Source organism: Nannospalax galili, unplaced genomic scaffold, assembly GCF_000622305.1.
Source record: "Nannospalax galili isolate Female #2095 unplaced genomic scaffold, S.galili_v1.0 scaffold498, whole genome shotgun sequence".
NCBI classification, from domain to species: Eukaryota; Metazoa; Chordata; class Mammalia; order Rodentia; family Spalacidae; genus Nannospalax; species Nannospalax galili.
The window spans coordinates 512,553-532,566 of record NW_008342032.1 but is presented as its reverse complement, the minus strand read 5'-3'; the positions used below and the strand labels follow the sequence as shown (position 1 = coordinate 532,566).

Here is a 20,014-nt window from a genome sequence, read left to right as displayed (position 1 = left end):
CTAAGACAGACACAACCCGTAATATCGAGGTCATCTTGAGGTGGGCATGATTATGTCAGGCAGCACCCTGACTCCTGCTAGGCTGCCTTTGAAAACAAAAGGGTGGAAATGTAGGAGGGGGTCCATGGGTATCTGCCAGGCACCAGACCTGGAGACCTTTGTGTAGGCTCGCCATTCTTCCGCAGCCAACTTCCTCAAACTGCTAACCTGATATCTGCCACCCTGGCTAGAGACAGATGACACGACGGTTACACCAATGGATAATAAACAGCTCAGCTTTCAGGGCCAATAAGGGAGGTTTGGGGGTATAAAGAAAAGCCCTTTGTATGCAATAAACAAGCTTGCTTGCTTACTGTGCAGTGAGTCTCCCAGAGTCTGTGTCGTTGACTTTGTGCCTACTTTCCTCTTGCCCCTGATGGGTAATCCTGAGACACCCAAAGGGTTAGCCAACCCCTGAGCCACACAGCAACACATGTGCAAGGCTCTAGTAACAAAAATAGATAGATAATTGCTGAGCTACTGAAATGGCTTAGGGAATAAAGCTCTTGCCACACAAGCCCCTGACAACCTGAGTTCAATCCCTAGGAGCCACATGGTAGAATGAGAGAAAGGCTCCTGCAAGCTGTCCTCTGATTACACACATGTATACACACACACACACACACACACACACACACACACAAATTAGAAAACAGTTTTTAAAAAATAAAGTATGTATCACAAAGAGGACACTGGAGGTTGACACAGAACCCAGACCATTACAGGATACCACCTGTTTTTCTAATTTTCCTGAAAATTATCTACTATTCCCTAAATTGCCTACACCTCCAACTCTCCTCTTCTCTATAAAGAAGCTTCTAGAACTCACTGCTGTTTCTAATATTCACTTTGCAGCCATGTGTTGCCCTTGTGGAATAACACAGTGGAATATCTTTTCTCCTATTCATCTGCTTACAGTCAGTTTATTTTATTGACTCTATTATAGAACTCTTAGAGGGTAGAGGGAACCCCCCCCCGCATGTTTACAGACCCTCCAAGTCATCCTGGGCATAGTACCACAAGGCTCTGCTCTTTGAAACGTAATGGCTGTTTACAATGAAAGGAGAGAGGCCAGGCATAGTGGTGCACATCTTTAATCCCAGCACTCAGGAGGCAGAGGCAGGCAGATTTCTGAGTTCCAGGCCAGCCTGATCTATATATCAAGTTCCAGACCAGTTACGTAGTAAGACCCTGGTTCAAAAAACAGAAAAAGATATATTTTCTTTACGACTTAAAACATTGCACAAATAACAACTGTTCTGTGAAGAAAGACTTTAAAACAGATAAAAGATGAAACTGAAAATGATGTGTAATACCATCCCTCATCATTGAAAAGCTTCCGGAATTCAAATAATTCTCTGTGCTCAGAGACAATGCTAGAGTAGGCTGTTTTTATGACAATAGTTTCCTTAAGCTAAGTCAATATGGATTTTAATCAAGCTATTATCAGATCTTAATGGGACATCTGCAGAGAGCTGTACTTTGTTTCTTTTGTGTAGCCTGCATAGTAGACGCCTGTTTGGGCTCTGGCATTGGGAGTAAAAAGTTAATCAGTAAAGACTGTGATTGTCTACAAAGTAAGCTAGAGGGTCTATAAGTCCAGAGACGTTGTTTCTCTACCACTCTTATGCAAGTTCTTATTTCCGTGTAAATTAATTGATAGTTTGGGGTGTCTGATCACCTTTCTAAGGCTTGGCTACTGCTCTGTCATCAGGAAATCTCTTTTACAACAGTAATGATGACTTCTTGGGTACCCAAGGGATACTGATTGACATGCTAAGAGCACAGCAGTTCAGTGATTGTGTACGACCTTCTTTTGAAGGAGTGTTCTTATCTGTCATATAGATGAGGAAACTAAAACAGAGTAGTCAATTTACGTGCTCAAGGTTGACATAACTGCAAAGTAGTAGAAATAACATTTAAGCCTGGGCCTATCTGCTTTCTGAAACTTTTAATATAGGAGTAAATAGCCTCACTTTCTACCAAAATGGTTCATTTTCATGGTTCTAAATGGGCCAAGTAGGAATATTTTGGCCCAAGATGCTGTTAATGGTATTCCACTCATCTTCAAGACTCTAAAGAGACCTAAAATTTAACTTGCTCTTCTTACCATCTCTGCAGCATGTGACCTTTACTCATTATTCCCAATTTAGGATTTTCCTCCCATGGTGCATGTAACAGCTGTCAGTAGAGCTATATCAGTACAGCTTCTCGGTAACCTAAGAAATGTTGATAGGACCTACTTCTTAGGGTAGTGTGACCTGAGTGGATACAAGCCAGTCATTCAGCATTAGCACAAATAAGGGTATTACAGCTATAATGACTAGTATACTAACTTTTATTTTACTTTATTTGTGTGAGTGCATTGTGTACATGTGTGCACCTGTCCTGTATTCGAGTACACGTGTGTGTGTGTGTGTGTGTGTGTGTGTGTGTGTGTGTATGTATGCGGACAAGAATGTGGAGGCCAGAAGTTGACATCAGATACCTTCTACTATCTATCCATCTCCACCTTATCTTTTGAGATAGGAACTCTCACTGAACCCAGAGCTCACCAATTGGCTGGACTGGCAGGCCAGCAAGTTCTGGAGAGCTACCCATCTCCACCCTCAGCACTAGAGTTACAAAGGTGTGGTGTGTGACCATGCCTGGCTTTGATGTGAGTGCCAGAGATCTGAACTCAGGTCCTCAAGCTTATACAGTCTGCACTTAACTCACGGAGCCATCTACATCTCCAGCCCTGGCTCTTTGATTTCACTTTGGTTCTTTTTGGGGTCTCCTACTTGCATGTCTGAATGTTACAAGCCTGTGCTACCACATCCTGTTTTATTGTGATGCTGAGGCTCAAACAGGCTGTTATTCATACTAGGCATGTAAATGAACTCTCTCCCCAGCCCTTGCCTGCCTCTTCTTTTTCTAAGATCACCCTCACTGGTATCAAACAGCAGGAAACAGGCAGACATTTGATAAGGTTCAATCCTTGATGCTTCGTTCTACCTCACTCTCTTTCCTTGAGGATTCCACCTATCCTAGTTGCACCTGTTACCACTTGGCAGATATGCTCCCAAATCTATGCCACATGCTTAATTTCTCAGGACTTCTGGGCATTTTTTTCTGTGAATATCCCAAACACACCAGCATTTCAATATAAATTGTGCTGCTGATTGATTTTATTCTGTTTTCAGCTGCTTTTGCAGCTCAGGCTAAAGTTCTCCTTGGACTCCTAGTGCATATGGTGGCACATATCTTTAATTCCAGTACTCAGGCGGTAGAAGCAGGTGGAGCTCAGTGAGTCTGACGTCAGCTTGATCTATAAATTGAATTCCAGGCCAGCCAGTGTTACATAGTGAGACCCTGTCTCAAAAAACTAAAATAAATGATAAATAAAGGAAAGTGAAGCTTGGGGAAATTAATCAACTTACCTTTGAACTACAATCATTCCAGCTAATCATACTGCCTTTATGTGCTTAGCTACTCTATAATATCCAAGTTTTATCCATTTATTCCTTTACAATATGTAATAAATGTCCACTTTACTCCGACCTTTGTTGCCTCACATTTTGAGGATTCCCAGTTTTCTGTGAGCCATTCCTTTTTATGTTTCAATTCTAGAAAAGCAATCCTTTACCTTTTGGCCTAACTTGTGTCTTTCCTATCTGAAGGGATTATTAAGGGAGGTGACTGACATCATAAATGGCTATATAATTGGAAAAAAAAAAAAAAACCTAATGAAACAAGCTAGTGGCAAACCCATCGCACTTGCTGGCTACATGGAGCAGTAGGGCAGTAGTGCCATTGTCAGTGATTTGGGTCAGACATCACCACTCTCCAGATTTCTGTTGTCTCTTTTGTTAAGTAAGGAAGCTGTGCTAGGTTAACATCTCTGGTCCTTTCAGATCCAAAACTTGAAGATTCAACTTATTTTAAATGAATCCCTATTTTATACCTCAAAGAAAGACAGGCAGATCTCTGTGAGTTCAAGGCCAGCCTGGTCTACATAGTGAGTTCCAGGACAGCTGGGGCTACAGGGAGACCCTGCTTCAAAAAGACAAAAAAACAAAAAAGAAAAAAAAAAAGAAAAAATGAAGTCAAAAGAAAGACAACCTCAGCCGGGTGTGGTGGTGCATGCCTTTAGTTCCAGCAGTGGGGAGGCAGAGGCAGGCGGATCTCTGTGAGTTCAAGGCCACCTGGTCTACATAGTGAGTTCCAGGCCAGCTGGGGCTACAAGGAGACTCTGTCTTAAAGACCAAAATATGAAAATTTTTAAAAAAGAGAAAGACAACCCCTTAGAATTTCTCCTCATTCTGAAGGGAGGGGGCTCTTGTGTTCACTGGTCTCTAAAAGTGTGAATACTACATTATGTCAGAATGACTTACATTGGCCAAGTTTGACATTTCATCAGAGAAACTGAATAAATGGCTATAAAACTGACAGATTCGTGACTATTTTGTCCATTAAAGCAGAAAGAATCCTGCTGCTGCTGAGAGGCATAAAATTACATAGTTTCATCCCAGGTCTACCTTGTACTTACCTTCAAATGGTGACTAAATTATTCTGGACTGAATTATATCCCCAAATCCATAGGTTGAAATTCTAACCCTAATGTGGTTGTATTGGAGACATGACTGCTATCTCCCTCCCCTCCCCCACCTTTCTCTCCTTCCACACATTCTTTGTATATGAAAAATTTGCCTTCAAGAAAAGGTCATATGGGCTGGAGAGATGGCTCAGTGGTTAAGAGCACTGATTGCTCTTGCAGAGAACCTGGGTTCAATTCCCAGCACCCACATGGTGGCTAACAACCGTCTTCAATTCCAGTTCCAGGGGATCTGACACCTTCTTCTGACCTCCACGGCACTGCACAACATGAGTGCTCTTACACACATGCAGGCAATACACTCATATACATAAAAATAAAATAATAAAATTCTTTTTTTAAAAAAGAAACGGTCATATAAAAAGACCAACAAGCCAAGTGTGGAAGTTTATGCCTTTAATCTCAGGACTCAGGAGGCAGAGGCAGGCAGATCTTTGTGAGTTCAAGGTCAGCCTTGTCTACATAGCGCATTCCAGACCAGCCAGAGTTACACAGTGAGATCTTGTCTCAAATAAAATAAAAACCAAACCCAAATCCAATGACACAAACACTATTAGTATTTGGACTACATTTGTTAATATCTCATGTACTTATCAAGAGGTCAAATAATAATATTAACTAAGGAATTTTCATGTTTCACCAAAGGTCTGCCTATATAATGAAATGTTTCATAGAGTAAACTTTCTATATGCAGAGCACGTTGTAGTGTTTAGAACGTTTCAGTATTGAGTAACTTCAAGTTTACCTTCAGAGCTTTCTTGAACCATCATCGAATTTGCGATTGGAAAATCTGAGCTAAAGTAAATGAGGTCCAGGACAGTTTATAAAAAACACAGCAAAGAAGAAGGTGCCAGATAGCCCCAAGTCTCATCCAGCACTTATGACATTGGATGTAACAGATATAAAATTGTCCAACTTTGGGCTAGAGAGATGGTTCAGCAGTTAAGAACACTGGGTGCTCTTGCAGAGGGCCTGGGTTTGGTTCCCAGGATCCAATGGCAGCTAACGACTGTCCAGCTCTAGTTCTGGGGGGCCCTGTGCCCTCTTCTGGCCTCCATGAGCATTGCACAACCAGTGCACAACTAGTGCACACGAAGGTAAAACACTCATACACATAAAATAAAAATAAGTAAAAAGGTTTAAAATTGTCTAGGTAAAGTAGCAGCAAAAAGCAGCAAAATAAAGCATGGGTTGAAAAATATCAAATGTGCCCTTAGTTTCCATTTTGAAACAGACTCTTCCTGTGTTTAGTGGCACAGGCCAAATTATCATAGCAATAATTTCTAAAATTCAAATAAGGATATTAGAACTCATTAGATATTTTTAACATAGATCAGTAGCTCTCAAGCTTTTATTATTATTATTATTATTATTTTTATTTTATGTGTATGAATGTATTGCCTGCATGTATGTAAGTGCATCCGTGTCATGTAGTGTCCTGGGGGGACTGAAGAGGGCGTTGGATCCCTTAGAAGTCAAGTTAAAAACTCTTGTAAGCTACCATGTGAATGTTGGGAACCAAGCACAGGTCCTCTGCAAGAGCAGCAAGTGCTTGTAACCACCGAACCATTTCTCTAGCCTTCCTTCCCTCCATTTAAAGTTGATATATAAAGTTTGAAAATAAAGCACTAATCTTAAGAAAAAAAAGAACTCATTAGATATTTTTAACATAGATCAGTAGCTCTCAAGCTTTTATTATTATTATTATTATTATTATTATTTTATGTGTATGCATGTATTGACTGCGTGTAGGTAAATGCACCTGTGTTGAGTGCCCGCAGAGGTCAGAAGAGGCTGTCAGATCCCCTGGAACTGGAGTTACAGACAGTTGCTAGCTGCCACATGGGTGTTGGGATTCGAACCTGGGTCTTCTGGAAGAACAACCAGTGTTCTTAACTGCTGAGCCATCTCTCCAGTCCTGCTCTTAAGGTTTTAAACTCGTTGCTTCTTTAGAGTTTCCTTTTCTTTACAGTGCTGGTACGGGAATAAACCCAAACCCTTGAGAAAGCTAGATAAGGATTCTACCAATAAGCTGTATTCGCCTAGCTTTCTGCTTCTTTCCTGTCTGGCTTGAAAGATGACTAGATTTTTCTATCTGTATCTGCATTCAAATTGAGTCAACATCACACATGCTGATCTAGAATGCTCTACTGCAAACTCAGAATGAAAATGAAAATGTCAGCTAATGTATTTGTGTTTTCATGAAAATACTTCTGGTCCTTGCAGACTCCCCAAGCCTGGCAAATAGTAACAAAACCATAATTTTAAGATTATGTATTTTCAAGAAGGTACTCACTACTTTAAAGAATACAATATTCTTCGTTGATAAATGTGTCTTCAAGTAGAATTAGTTGGACATTTTAAGGCTTGTCTTTCCCTGGAGACTTTACAAAAACGGAAAAATCAAAATTGTAAACAAAGCACAAGGACTCCAGCCCAACTAGTGCACTGAGTGGGGTAACCCCACCAGCTACCACTTTATGTACATGCCCCAAACTGTTAGGGGAGCATGCATACAGAATCTACTTCCTGAATCACATAAATCAGCCCTGCACACTTTGTGCTGCCACTTCCAAGAAATAAGATCCCAACAAATGGGGAAATTGGAGACCACTCCAAGCTCTTGGCACATGTGGTTCCCTAACTTCAGTGCTGACCTCTATTTTATGGCCAGAAGTAAAAAGCTACCTCTAAGTCTTGAATACCAACACCTGGAAGCTATTTCAGGTACTCAGAACAGATCTTCTTCAATGTTGCAGGACAGTAAAAATCCTAGTGTGACCAAACACAGTCAGTGTTTGGAAACACTGAAAGGCAGCATTACTTAATGAAGCAATGTAGAATGCAATGCTCTATTTCTATGTATACCATCTACTAAGCCAATGATGGGAGTTGCAATCCTTTAATCCATGGATCCTTGTGAAATAATGTACCTTCCCTTCCTTCCTCCTTTAGTTATTCTTCCTTTGATTCCTTTTTCAAATATTTATAATGCGCCTCTCCTATGAACTAGGCACTATGATACATTATTACTATCTGGCTGCCAATTTTGTTTATTATTAAGATATTCCTAAATAAAAGGAAAGTATGTACTTATAGAAAAAAATAATATCATGATTAAGTATAAAAGAGGCAATGATAACTGCTTGTAACTAATCTCTAGGAGGTAAGTTTTAAAATGTGTATTAGTGTTTTGCCTGCATGTATGTGAGTGTACCAGAGGCAAGCAATGTCTGAGGAGGCCAGAAGGGGCATCAGATCCCCTAGAACTGGAGTTACAGGCAGTTGTTAGCAGCAATATGGATGCTGGAAGCTGAACCAGCGTCTTTTGCAAGAGCAGCCAACGTACTTAACTGCTGAGCCACCTCTCCAGACTCCCTAAGAGGTAATTTTAACAAATTCTCCTAGAGCTTTTCTTGTATTTTTACAGTTGAGATTTATGGATATCAACTTTGTATCCTTGTTGGCTTAGCATTGTATCTATTAACACAACATATATCATAAAAACTATCACAAATAGTTGGTGGTAAATTGCTCAATGCAAAATCTTGCTTGACACCAGATTTCCTTTGGATGCATTGCTTCTTAGAAGTAGAATTTTTACAGGTGGAGAGGAGTATACACATTTTACAACATCTGTTAACATACAAAAAATTATTTTCCCACAGTGTATGAAAACGACATCATGAGATGAGAGCGTTCACATACTCTAGCCAGTAACACAGAAATGGTTATTTATAAGCAGCCTCTGCTGACATGATTGATAGGGAGAGATCCTGTTTTTAATTTTTTTTTTCTTTTTATAATGTGTGGTACTAGAGACAAATCTAGGGTCTCATGCATACTAAGCAAGGGCTATACCACTGTGCTACACCCTAACCCTCTTTTTATCTTTTATTTGGAGAAATGGTTTCTTTTAGTTGAACAGACTGGCCTTGAACTTACTCTGTAGCCCAGGCTAGCCTTGAACGAATGAACTTCCAATCCCAGCCTCCTGAGTAGCTGGGATTATAGACCTTTCTCTCTTTGTATTCCTCCCTCTTCCATTTTCCTCTACTTTCTCCCTCTTTTATGATTAACCTTGAGATTAAATCTTTAAAAATGAAGTTTAAAACTATGTCACAGACTAAAATTCCCTAAGATAAAATCATCTACACTTATGGGTCTTCTTCATTGACTTAGTAAGTGGAAAATAGACCGAGTCATTCAAAATGACTGTATCAGGGTTCTTAGTGGTAAACACTGAAATCATTTACACCTGCCCTAATCAGGAAAGTACCAGAAGGTCAGCAAGCAGCACACCAAAGAGGCCTGAACCTGGGCCACTGGAGTCAGAATAAGCCCCCAGTCAGACAGCCCACCAACACCCCCTACACTGCCTGTGGAAGATAATACCATCTGTCACCTGTGCTATTGTCTCAGGATACAAATTCCAGTCAAGGTAATGGCAGTATTTTTAAATATCTCTTCTTCAGTAACAAAATCTTGGTTCAAAGGCAGCTTGGAACCTCTGATTGATTCAACTTAAGTCACATGACAGTGTTCTGGCTTTCAGGGTCAAGGACCTGAATATTGGGTCGTTTTTACATTTATGAATTTTTTTACATTTATTTAGTTATTTATGTGTGTGTTTGCATGTGTGCACACTTGTGCATGTGTGTGTCTGTGTGCACACAAATGTACAAATGTGCATACCATAGTCACATGCCACCCTAATCAGCTTTTAAATGGGAATTTGAATGTTGGGCAGTAACAGTCAATATCAGTCACCACTATGAGGAATTTAATGTCTCCTACATTTTAGAATTATGATCAGTCTTCTCTATTACCATTGAAATGTAGATTAGTAGATAATGGGATTATGCAGTTCAGAACTTCAAACTCAAATATCTACCAGTTCTTTGAATGTCAGTGAGGTGCTAGTGTATGGGCAGCCCCCCACCACAGAAAACTGAGTCTAAAGGGGACACCTGCTACTCAGCTCTAGCCAAGGGTCATACACCTTACAACTTTTCAAGAAACATCCAAACTGAATTTTAGGGAGCTAGGGAATGTAGCTTAGGGGAAGAACTTATCCTTAGCACTCATGAAGCTCTGGTTTGATTCTTACACACTTACACACACACGCACACACATACGCACTTGAATTTTTGTGAAATTTCCTGGTTTTGATGTTTGGAATCAAAATCGAAATCAGAAAAACGCCACGATTTCCTCTTAAAACTCAAGGCTTCAGGCTGCCTCCAACAGTGAAGACTGATGATGCCTTAGAACCGAAGTGCTTGAAGGTGGAAGAGCCAGGACTCAAGTTTGGTCTGCACAGGTGGAATCAAAGAAGCCAGCGCGCCTCCCGGACCGTTTTTTTCTCCTACTTGGAATTGGCCTCCCACCCAGGCTGAAGAGAAGATCCTAAATCTCATCGTGCCAGCAGTGTTGCGAAAATGTTTGCACACTCAATAGAACCAGCTTTTGATGTCAAATCACAGCGCTGTTTTTCTTTTTCCTCTCTCCTGTCTCTCCCCCTACCTTCCTCTTTTCCTTTTTCTCCTGCCTACCCCCAGATTCTACTACTTTCTAGATGAGTAATCCGAGATAACTTTACTTGTCGATTCATGGGAAAAGTATAAAATGCAGCTTTTAGACACAGGAAATAATGTACTGAGTGCCTGGCACCGTGCCACGGCTCCATTATACACACTGTATGTGTGATAATACTGTAGCAATAGGGAGCTATTTGTATTTAGATGAGGGCGAGGAGGAGAGGTAGTGTTTCACGGTGGGAGTGCCTAGTTGTAAATTTCAAAATGGAATTCCTATATAAGCTGTAACCCTGCTCGGTACCAGTTTCACGGTCAAATCCAGCTGCATCATGGCTTGTGTGCGTAACCCGGCCATTCCAATGCGCCTAGGTGAAACTGAAGATGCCCACGGCGGTCCAGGTGGTCCCACGCTGGGCAAAGAGCTTGCAGGTTTTCATGGGGGTTAATCGCACCCAACCATTTCCCTCTTGCCTTACGCCATCCGCAGTTACCTGCCACCTGGGAGATTTTTCTGCAGCATGCTGGAGGCTGTCGCCACCGAGAAGGGGGCGGAGGCAGAGGCGGAGGCGGCACCCTGGGGCCGGGGCCGGGGAGGCCGTGGCCAGCGGCGCTTCTGTTCTTTTTCCTGGGGTGCTGCAGCGCGGGGAGAGCCGCCGCAGGTTCCCAGGCGGCATGGGTTCTCCGGGGCGCTGACCGCCGGCCCTACGACAGTGCTGCCACCGAGAGGGGGCGGGGAGCGACACCACGGAGCCCAGCGGGGAGGAGGCTGCGAAGATCCCGCTGTCCGGAGCAGAGGACCGGAGGAAGCGCGGCCGTCGCCAATCAGCCGGCGCCTCCCCGCCGGGTTCCGTTGCCACCGCGCCTGGTGTCTTCCAGCACGGCCTCCGCGGCCCGGGCTGCAGCGGCCACCCGGATGCCCGAGCCACACGGCCCACGCGGGGGCAGCCGCCGCAGTCGCCGTCGCCCGCGGAGTCCGGACATCCTGGGCTGCTGGTGAGTAGCCGCGCGCCGGGCGCACTGCCGGGCCTCCTCCTGAGGGCGCGGGGCTCGCTGGGCTGGCCAGGAAGGCGCGTGGAGCCCGCCGCTGGGGTTAGCTTGGTCTGGACACCCGAGGCTGGAAGCTGTGGTTCCTGGCAGCTGGGCCGGCCTGGCGGAGACCTGGAACCCGAGCGCGTGCTTTTCGCGTTCGGACTTGGGGATGCAGCCTTGAGGGTGATGATGTCAGGATTCCGAGAGCCCACTCCTCTGGCTCTCCGTGGGGCTTCACGTGATAGGAGGGAGGGCAGAAGTTTAGGAAAACCCCTTTTTTTTTGGGGGGGGGGGATTCTAGATGTGGCTTTTATGCCATTTAGCGCTATCGAGACATTTTCTTTCACTCGAATAACTTCAGTGTCCACTGTAAGGCCCCAGTGAAAATGCACAAAAAATGGAAGAGAATAAACACAATTTTCTAGAATTCTCAGAAACTACCCAACCTGCTGAGAGCTTAGAGCCCAAAGTACTGTAATTACTGAGGTTTAAAGGAAAAATTCATAAGGACCCAGCAGTTCACAGAACAGTCTGATTCTGAAAAAATTGAAAAAAATTCTCTAGGATTGGTGGAAGGGGGAGGGGCTGGTGTGCGTTCCTGAAATCAGTGTTTGGTAGCAAGGGAAAACAAAGTAAGCCCTGGTGAGCACACTGCTTTCCAAACATCCTGCTGCTCGCTGAACTTAAAACACACTCTTGGCTTTTAAGAGTATTTCCAGAAACAACGTGAATGTTACTAGGATGCTGATTTATGGTCTCAGGATTCAAGCCTAGGTCAAGGTCAACAACACATATTTGTCAAGCAGACAAATTAACATCTGAATGTTTGACTTCCGGTTTCAATTTTTAAAGCGATATATATTTTTTTCCAGGCTTTGTTTCAGTTGGTCATTTTAATGTCTTTCTAATGGATGTTAAACAGAACTTTACAGTGTACTCTGTAACTAGACTCTGGTGGTCTTTTCTAGCTCCACTGTGGTATCTGTGTTCATTTTAAACACAGTTAATGTCTGAGCAGCAGGCTGCTCCGTTGGAACTTCTTTATTAAAGGTAGGAAATGTTATTGGGATCTGAGAGTAACTATGGCTTAAGCTTTAAAGGCAGATTCTAAGCCCTTTACTCATATCCAAGGGGGCTTTGGAGGGAGAAGTGAGGGGCCCCATGTTCTGTGGGTGTCCTCAGCAGGAGAATGGGCTCTGAAGGTGGTCTAGAGATTGGTTACTGAAAGAACTTTAAAAATATTTTATTTATTATTTATATTTTATGTGTATGAGTGTATTGTCTGCATGTATGTAAGTGCACCCATGTAGTGCAATACTGGTGGAGGTCAGAAGAGAGCGTTGGATCCCCTGGAACTGGAGTTATGGACAGTTGTTAGCTGCCAAATGGGTCCTGGGAACCAAACCTGGGTTCTTTCCAGGATGGAGGGGTGGTTGAGAGCATGAGTTCATTTTGTAGGTTACTAGTTGTGTGTCATGGACAAATCACTCACATCTCTGAGGCCTAGTTTCCTCATCTTTCAATTGGGAGTTTAGTTTCTATTTCATAAGCATTGAGGAAGAAGGCATGAATAAATAGGTGTGCGAATAAACAGAGTCTAAGACAAATTAAGAGCTATGTGTGTTTATTGTCATTTTTATTATCTATTTATAGAACAGTCATATATAATAAGTGACTTTTTAAAGTCTTAAAAGTTGAAATACAAAGAGGCCAGATACACTGTTCAGTGCCATAGGCTAGCAGGTGACAGAGCTGGGTGTCAAACCCAGACAGCCTATCTCCATTACCTATCTGCTTTCTTCCCCTGTGTTTATTTTCTCTTCTGTGTCGTGTGCTGCATGCTGGAGACACCAACAACAATGATATGTGCAACTTTGTCTTCCTGAAGTTTCAGGGCTCAGAACAGACTTGCTATCTGCAACTTAGAATTGGTACTCAGATTATTGCCCTTTTTTTGTTGTTGTTTTTTTCTGTTTTGATGTTTTCATATTTTGTAAATGTTTTTCAGTAAACTCATTAAGACGTACTCTAATTTCTATTTTTAAAAATATATACTTTATTGTTTGTAGAGTGTGTGTGTGTGTGTGCGTGTGTCTCAGAGAATGACTTGTGGGATTTGGTGTTCTCCTTCCATCTATGGGTCCTGGGGAAGCACAGGTTATGAGGCTTGGTGGCATGTACTTTTACCCACTGAACATCCCACTGGCTTTAATTTGTGTTTTTACATTTGCTGTAAAATGATAAAATTTTCATTTTTCTGCCTGATGCAGTTGACATATTCTACACATACATCTGCCTTTATACTGTGACTCTTTGCTATATTTAGGGAGGGTAAGCCTCCTTAAGAGAATGCAGCAGGCTCAGTCAGATGTCAGCTGCCAGGGCTCTAAGGACCTCTGCCACCTACCTCTCTCCATGGTCCAGCGTCTCATACACTTTCCATTCCGGAAGTATGGTAAGATGATAGCATTTCTGTTTTTCATTCCACTTGGGCAGAACATTCTGGAGAGTATGAGCAAAGTAAAATTTTGACTTTTTGAAGTGACTATGCATAGTTCTAAGAAGTCAGATTTTAATTATCGATAGGAAGCTTGCTGTGGGGGTGAAGAAAGAAAATTGTCAAATTTTTCCAGATCTTCTGTAGCGTGGACTCTGCTTTCACCAATTTCAATATTTTTATATCATTACATTAATCCTTATAGTTTTTCACACGTCGACAACTAATACTAAGTTTTCTATTTGTTTTTGTTTTGGCCCTAGGACTTAATTCTGGGCCACATATCTATTAAGCACAAACTTAATCACTGAGCTACATGCTTCCAGTCCCAGTATTGTGGGGTTTTGTTTTATTTGCTGTTTTTTGTTTGTTTGTTTGTTTGTTTTGTTTTGTTTGTTTGTTTGTTTTTTGAGACAGGATTTTTCTGTGTTGCTCTAGGTGTCCTGGAAATGTGTAGACTTGGCTGATCTTGAACTCAGAGAGATCTGCCTGCTTCTGCCTCCCAGGTACTAGAATTAAAGGCATGTTCCACCACACCCAGCAATATTATATTTTTGTAACTAGATGAAAGTTTTTCTTGGTCTTGTATAAAGTTTATTGATAAACCATGGATTAGTTTCTTGAAGAGAGCATTTTAAATGTTTTAAAATCCTGTACCCTTTGATTTACTCTTTTTAAGTTATATATTTCATTATGTAACCAAGATTCCATTCCTCCTTAAAAAAATAACTTTTCAATTTCATGAATTTAAACTGGATTATAAATGAGAATTTGAGATTTGGTGAATTTGGTGTTTTGTTTTTTTAAAACATTTGGCATACCGAATGTTTTAATGCACCTCAGTAACTGAACCCAAGATTCAGCAAAAGTTCCTATGAGAGATTTGACTTGGTAATTTGTTGGGTTAATTTGGAAACAGAAGGCCAAGATGACTCATTTTTAACCCTTTCTGGTTCCCTGTGGACTCTGCCTTCCTGTTTTGCATTTGACCATGTTCAGAAGAAGCCCCAGTGTGGGTCTTTTTAGAGCACTATATCTCAAACTCAAATGACTGGAACAGTAATCAACCATGTACCTTTAATTAAAAGCAAAAGGAAAACTACATTCAGTAATGGGATTATGGTTAAATTGATCTTATCTACTCCCCTGTGAATCCATTTACCTGGGACAGTGTATTATTTTGCATCTATCCTATTTCCATCCCTAAAGCTGTGGTGTTTAACACTAGAGCTGTGTATTTCAGTAGCTAAAAAGAAACCTAGAGAACTCTTTGTTAATTGAATGGTGGACTAACTCTAGTTCTTTTTTCTGTTTTGTCTTTAAAAGGTTGGTTTATAAATCATCCACTCCCAATTTCTCTTTATAGCACAAGAGACAAATGGACACAGGAGATGTAATGAGATTGCGAAAGGCCTAGAAAAGGCCTTTCATGCATTGATGGTACAGAGAAACTGTACACTGAATCTGTATAGAACTTAAATATATAAATAAATTTACTTGGAATCAGGTAGAGATGACACTACTTTTCTAATTAGTGAAAAATCAAACTGTGGGTCTTCAGAGAATTACAGCTGTTCATCATAGTATTCTTATGATATGTGTGTGTGTGTGTGTGTGTGTGTGTGTGTGTGTGCAATATTCTTTTGTCAAGTGTGTTATTATTGGGTCTCTATTGCTAACTTTCACCAGTGCTGACTTTACAGACCTTTATTTATGATACTGAATCCCAGTGTATCTGTTTTGTGTCCAGGTTCTAAAAATATTCTGCAGAATGTCTCAAATAACTACATGCCTTATATTCCATTCACTGCCCCTAGTCAGACCTGGGCTACTTCCTTCCGAAGTGGTACATTTGCCTCCTCTCTGGGTCACCACATCCTGTCTTCTCTATAACTTTACTATCAAGGACAGATTATTTCAAGATTGTAAATATATGCCAGATGCCTAATTCAGACAGATCACCTTTTATAGAACTGTGCATTAAATGAGAAGTTAAATGTACTGCAAGAGACACACTGGTTATTTATTTCCCAATTCCAATTTGAGGCAAAAGAAAAGAAGGCCATTTTTGCTTAGTTTAAAAAAAAAAAAAGACTGTCGTTTTCATGTTCCCTACATTTCAGTAAATTACATATGTATCAAAGTTGTTTGTCCAAAGTTGTCTAACCATAAAAGTGTCAGAAAAAAGAAGATAGACATATATTTAAATATCTTACGATTTGTGAATTTGAAGACTTTTTACTAAATTATTTTAGTCAAATTTTGCTTCCCTGATGGAATATCTGAGGTAAACAAAAGGAGGAGAGATTTATTATGGCTCCTGGTTTCAGAGGCTGTTTTTATCCACAGAAAGCTGGCTCCATTGCCTTTTAGAAGCTTTTGAAACAATAAATCAAGACTGATGGTGTGACTGGGTGGTAGAGTGCTTTCCTAGTATGTGGGAGGCTCTGTGTTCATCCTTACTCTTCCCTTTTCAAATAAGCAGATTCATTCAACAGTTTAAATTTTTAACAACTTTATATAAAAATGAAAGAACTTTCATCAGGTCTAGTGGCACATGCTTTTTATTCCCAGTACTCTAGGAGGCAGAAGCAGGCAGAGTTGTGTGAGTTCAAAGCCAGTCTGGTCTCATAGCAAGTTCCAGGCCAACCAGTATTACATAGACAGATTCTATTTAATAAAAAAAACCAATGAACAAAACCAAATAAATAAATAAATAAAATCAAAAGAGAAAAAACTTTCAAACAAGATTTCCTATTAAACTAATAAATTTGTAAGGAACACCTTTTTCCAAATATCATAATAATTGTTTTAGACAAAACTCATAGGCTGGATGTGGCAGCACCTGCCTTTAATCCCAGCACTCAGGAAGCATAGGCAGGTGAATCTCTGTGAATTTAAGGCCAGCCTGGTCTACATAGGGAGTTCTAGGCCAGCTAGGGCAATAGGGAGACCCTGTCTAAAAAAGAACAAGAAAGAAAAAACGTTATCTTTAGTTGCTAAATTAGTAACAAAATATTTGCATATTCTTAAAATAACTGCCTAGAGGCATCCCTGGGCAGCAAAACCACCAGCTTCCTGGGGTCAGCGTCTTTCCTGGTCCCCAGGAGCCCTCAGGGCCTCTTCCTGCTCCACCTCCCTTTGCATTCCTGGGCAGCACAGCCACCAGCCTCCTGGGGCCAACATCTTTCCTGAGCTGTGTTCCCAGGAGAGCCCAGCCCCCAAATTCCAGAGGCCAGCATTTTTCCTGGAGGGATCCAGACCTTAGGAGAAAGCCTGCGGGCATCTGACCCTCATCTGACTTGGGCCTCTGTGGGAACTCCTGAGCAGCAAGACGAAAGCAATTTGACCACTCCAATATAAAATCAAAAGAGAGAACCTGAAGCCTAGACCATCCAGCTTTTCATGCCCAATAGGTAAACCACACAGGCACATAAAGTTTACAAAATGAAGCAGACCTAAACTCAACAAAGGAAGGCTTGAGTCTCACACAAGAATCAGAAACTACAAAAGAAATCCACATGCCAAAGTCTCAGAGAAAAAATAATAACATGAAAAACCAAAATAATATATCCCCACCAAGTACCAACAGTCCTCTAGAGGAGTACAGTGAGAAACTCCTAGAGATAACACAGGACACGGAACTCAAAAGAACAATATAAACAATATAAAAGAAATTCAGTGAATTTAAAGAATACACAAACAAAGAAATCAAAGAACTGAAGGAAGATAGGGATAAAATTCTGAATGAATTCAGAAAAGAGTTAGAAATATTGAAGAATACTCAGGCTGAAATGAAGAAGGAAGTGAAACTCAGTAAGCCAATTAGAAACGACAGGAGAAAGCCTCACCAATATGATGAATGAAATGGAAAACAGAATATCAAGACTGGAAGATTAAAATGGACGAATTAGACCACTCAAGCAAAGATTATGAAAAAATTAAGAAAACAACAAGAATGGAATATGTAGGAATTGTATGACTCCATAAAAAGACCAAACATGGATTATAGGCAAACAGGAAGGAGAAGAATATCAGGATAATGGTATGGACAAAATCTTCAACAAGACTGTAGAAGAAAATTTCCCAAAATTAAAGAAAAACATGCCCATACAAATACAAGAAGCATATAGAACACCAAATAGACAGGACCAGAAAAGAAACTCTCCACAGCACATCATAGTAAAAATGCCAAATATACACAAAAAATACTGAAAGCTGCAAAAGAAAAACAAGTCACATGTAAAGGAAAACCCATCAGAATTACAGCTGACACTTCAGTGCAAGCTGTGAAAGCCGGAAGAGCCTGGACCAAAGTATTCCCAGTTCTAAATGACCACAGATACCAACCCAGATTACTTTACAGCCAAAATGTCTATTATAGTCAAACAGGAAAGAAAAATCTTCTATGACATAAACAGGCTGAAGGAATTCATATCCACAAAACCAGCCCTTCAGAGAGTTCTTGAAACAATACGAAGAGTTAAAGAAAGGCATGGCTATACCCAAGAGGTTACAGAAAGAAACTTAATGATAGCATAACTTTGGAAATGCACATCTACACCAAAAATATGAACAGAAATAAAAATGACAGGATTCAATACACCTTCATTAATAACTTTAAATATAAATGGACTGAACTCCCCAGTCAAAAGACACAGTCTAGTTGAATGGATTAAGAAACAAAACCCATCTTTTTGTTGTCTGCAAGAAACTCATCTCACTTTGAAGGACAGGCACTACCTTAAGGTGAAAAGATGGAAAAAAATTGGAGCAAGCGAATGGTAGGAAGAAAAAAGCAGGTACTGCAATTCTAATATTTGAAAAAATAAACTTTAAACTAAAACTAATCAGAAGAAATAAAGAGGGCCACTTCATTTTGATGAAAGGAACAATTGACCAAGAAGATATTATAATCATGAACATATATTCACCAAACTCTGATTTCATAAAAAGAGTACTATAGGACTATAAGACCAAGATTAATCCCAACTTATTAACAGTAGGGGACTTCAATACCCCACTGTCTTCATTAGATAGGTCAACAGGAACAGGCCAGAGACTTAACAGAGAGACATCTGAATTAAACAATACCATACATTAAATGGGCCTAACAGACGTCTACCAAATATTCCACCCAAGCACCAAATAATATACTTTCTATTCAGCACCCCATGGAACTTTCCCCCAAATCGACCATATACTGGGGTACAAAATAAACCTCAACAAATACAAAAAGATTGAAATAGTTCGATACATTCTTTCAGACCACGATGCATTAAAGCTTAAAATCAACACCAGAAGAAACCCTAGTGACTACATGAACACATGGAGATTAAACAGCACACTCCTGAATGATGAATGGGTTAAAGGAGAAATTAAGGAAGAAATAAAAGTATTCCTGGACTAAATGAAAAGGACAATACAACACAAGAAAACCTCTGGGACACATTGAAAGCAGTCCTTAGAGGGAAGTTTATAGTTCTAAGTAACTACATTAAAAAAATCAGAAAGAACATGAATAAATGACTTAACATTGCACCTTAAGACATTTGAAAAGCAACAACAAATGAAACCCAAACCCAGAAGACAAGGAGAAATAACAAAAATCAGAGCAGAAATTAATGAAATCAAAAAAAGAAAACAATACAAAGAATCAGCGAATCCAAGAGCTGGTTCTTTTAAAAGATAAAGTTGACAGACTGCTAGCCCAGTTAACATGAAGAAAGAAAGAGCACCTCCAAATCAACAAAATGAGATATGAAAAGGGAAACATCACAACAGAACCGAAAAATTACCAGAACATTTTAAGGAAATAATTTAAAAACCTACATGCTACTAAATTTGAAAACCTAAAAGAAATGGACAAGTATTTAAAAGCATGGTAACTGCCAAAACTAAACCAAGAAGAGATGAACAGTTTAAACAGACCCATTAACACATAAGGAAATTGAAACAGTAATACAAAACCTCCCAACTAAAAATAGCCCAGGACAGATGGATTTACAGGAGAATTCTACCAGACATTTAAAGAAGTTCTATATCCAATACTACTTAATTTATTCAAAAAGATAAAAATGGAGGGAGTACTTCCAAATTCCTTCTATGAAGCCAGTATCACTCTAACACCAAAGCCTGGTAAAGACACAACCAAAAAAGAAAACTAGAGCCCCATATCCTTAATAAACATAGATGCAAAAATTCTCAACCAAATACTTGCAAATCACATACACACACACACATCATAACAATAAGCCATCAGGGCTAGAGAGCATTCAAAGTGGAGAATCAGGATAGTCAACTACTTGCCCA

General features: G+C 40.4%; 1 protein-coding gene across 1 annotated transcript in view; it reads left to right on the top strand.

Annotated features, from left to right (window-relative positions):
• The first annotated feature begins 10,798 nt into the window (after positions 1-10,798).
• The window catches only part of Stambpl1 (STAM binding protein like 1), a 55,046-nt gene continuing 45,830 nt past the window's right edge, over positions 10,799-20,014 (top strand). Inside the window, exon 1 of the mRNA XM_008837843.3 lies at positions 10,799-11,169. The gene's annotated coding sequence lies outside the window, so the exon portion shown is untranslated. The remainder of the gene's footprint in view (positions 11,170-20,014) is intronic.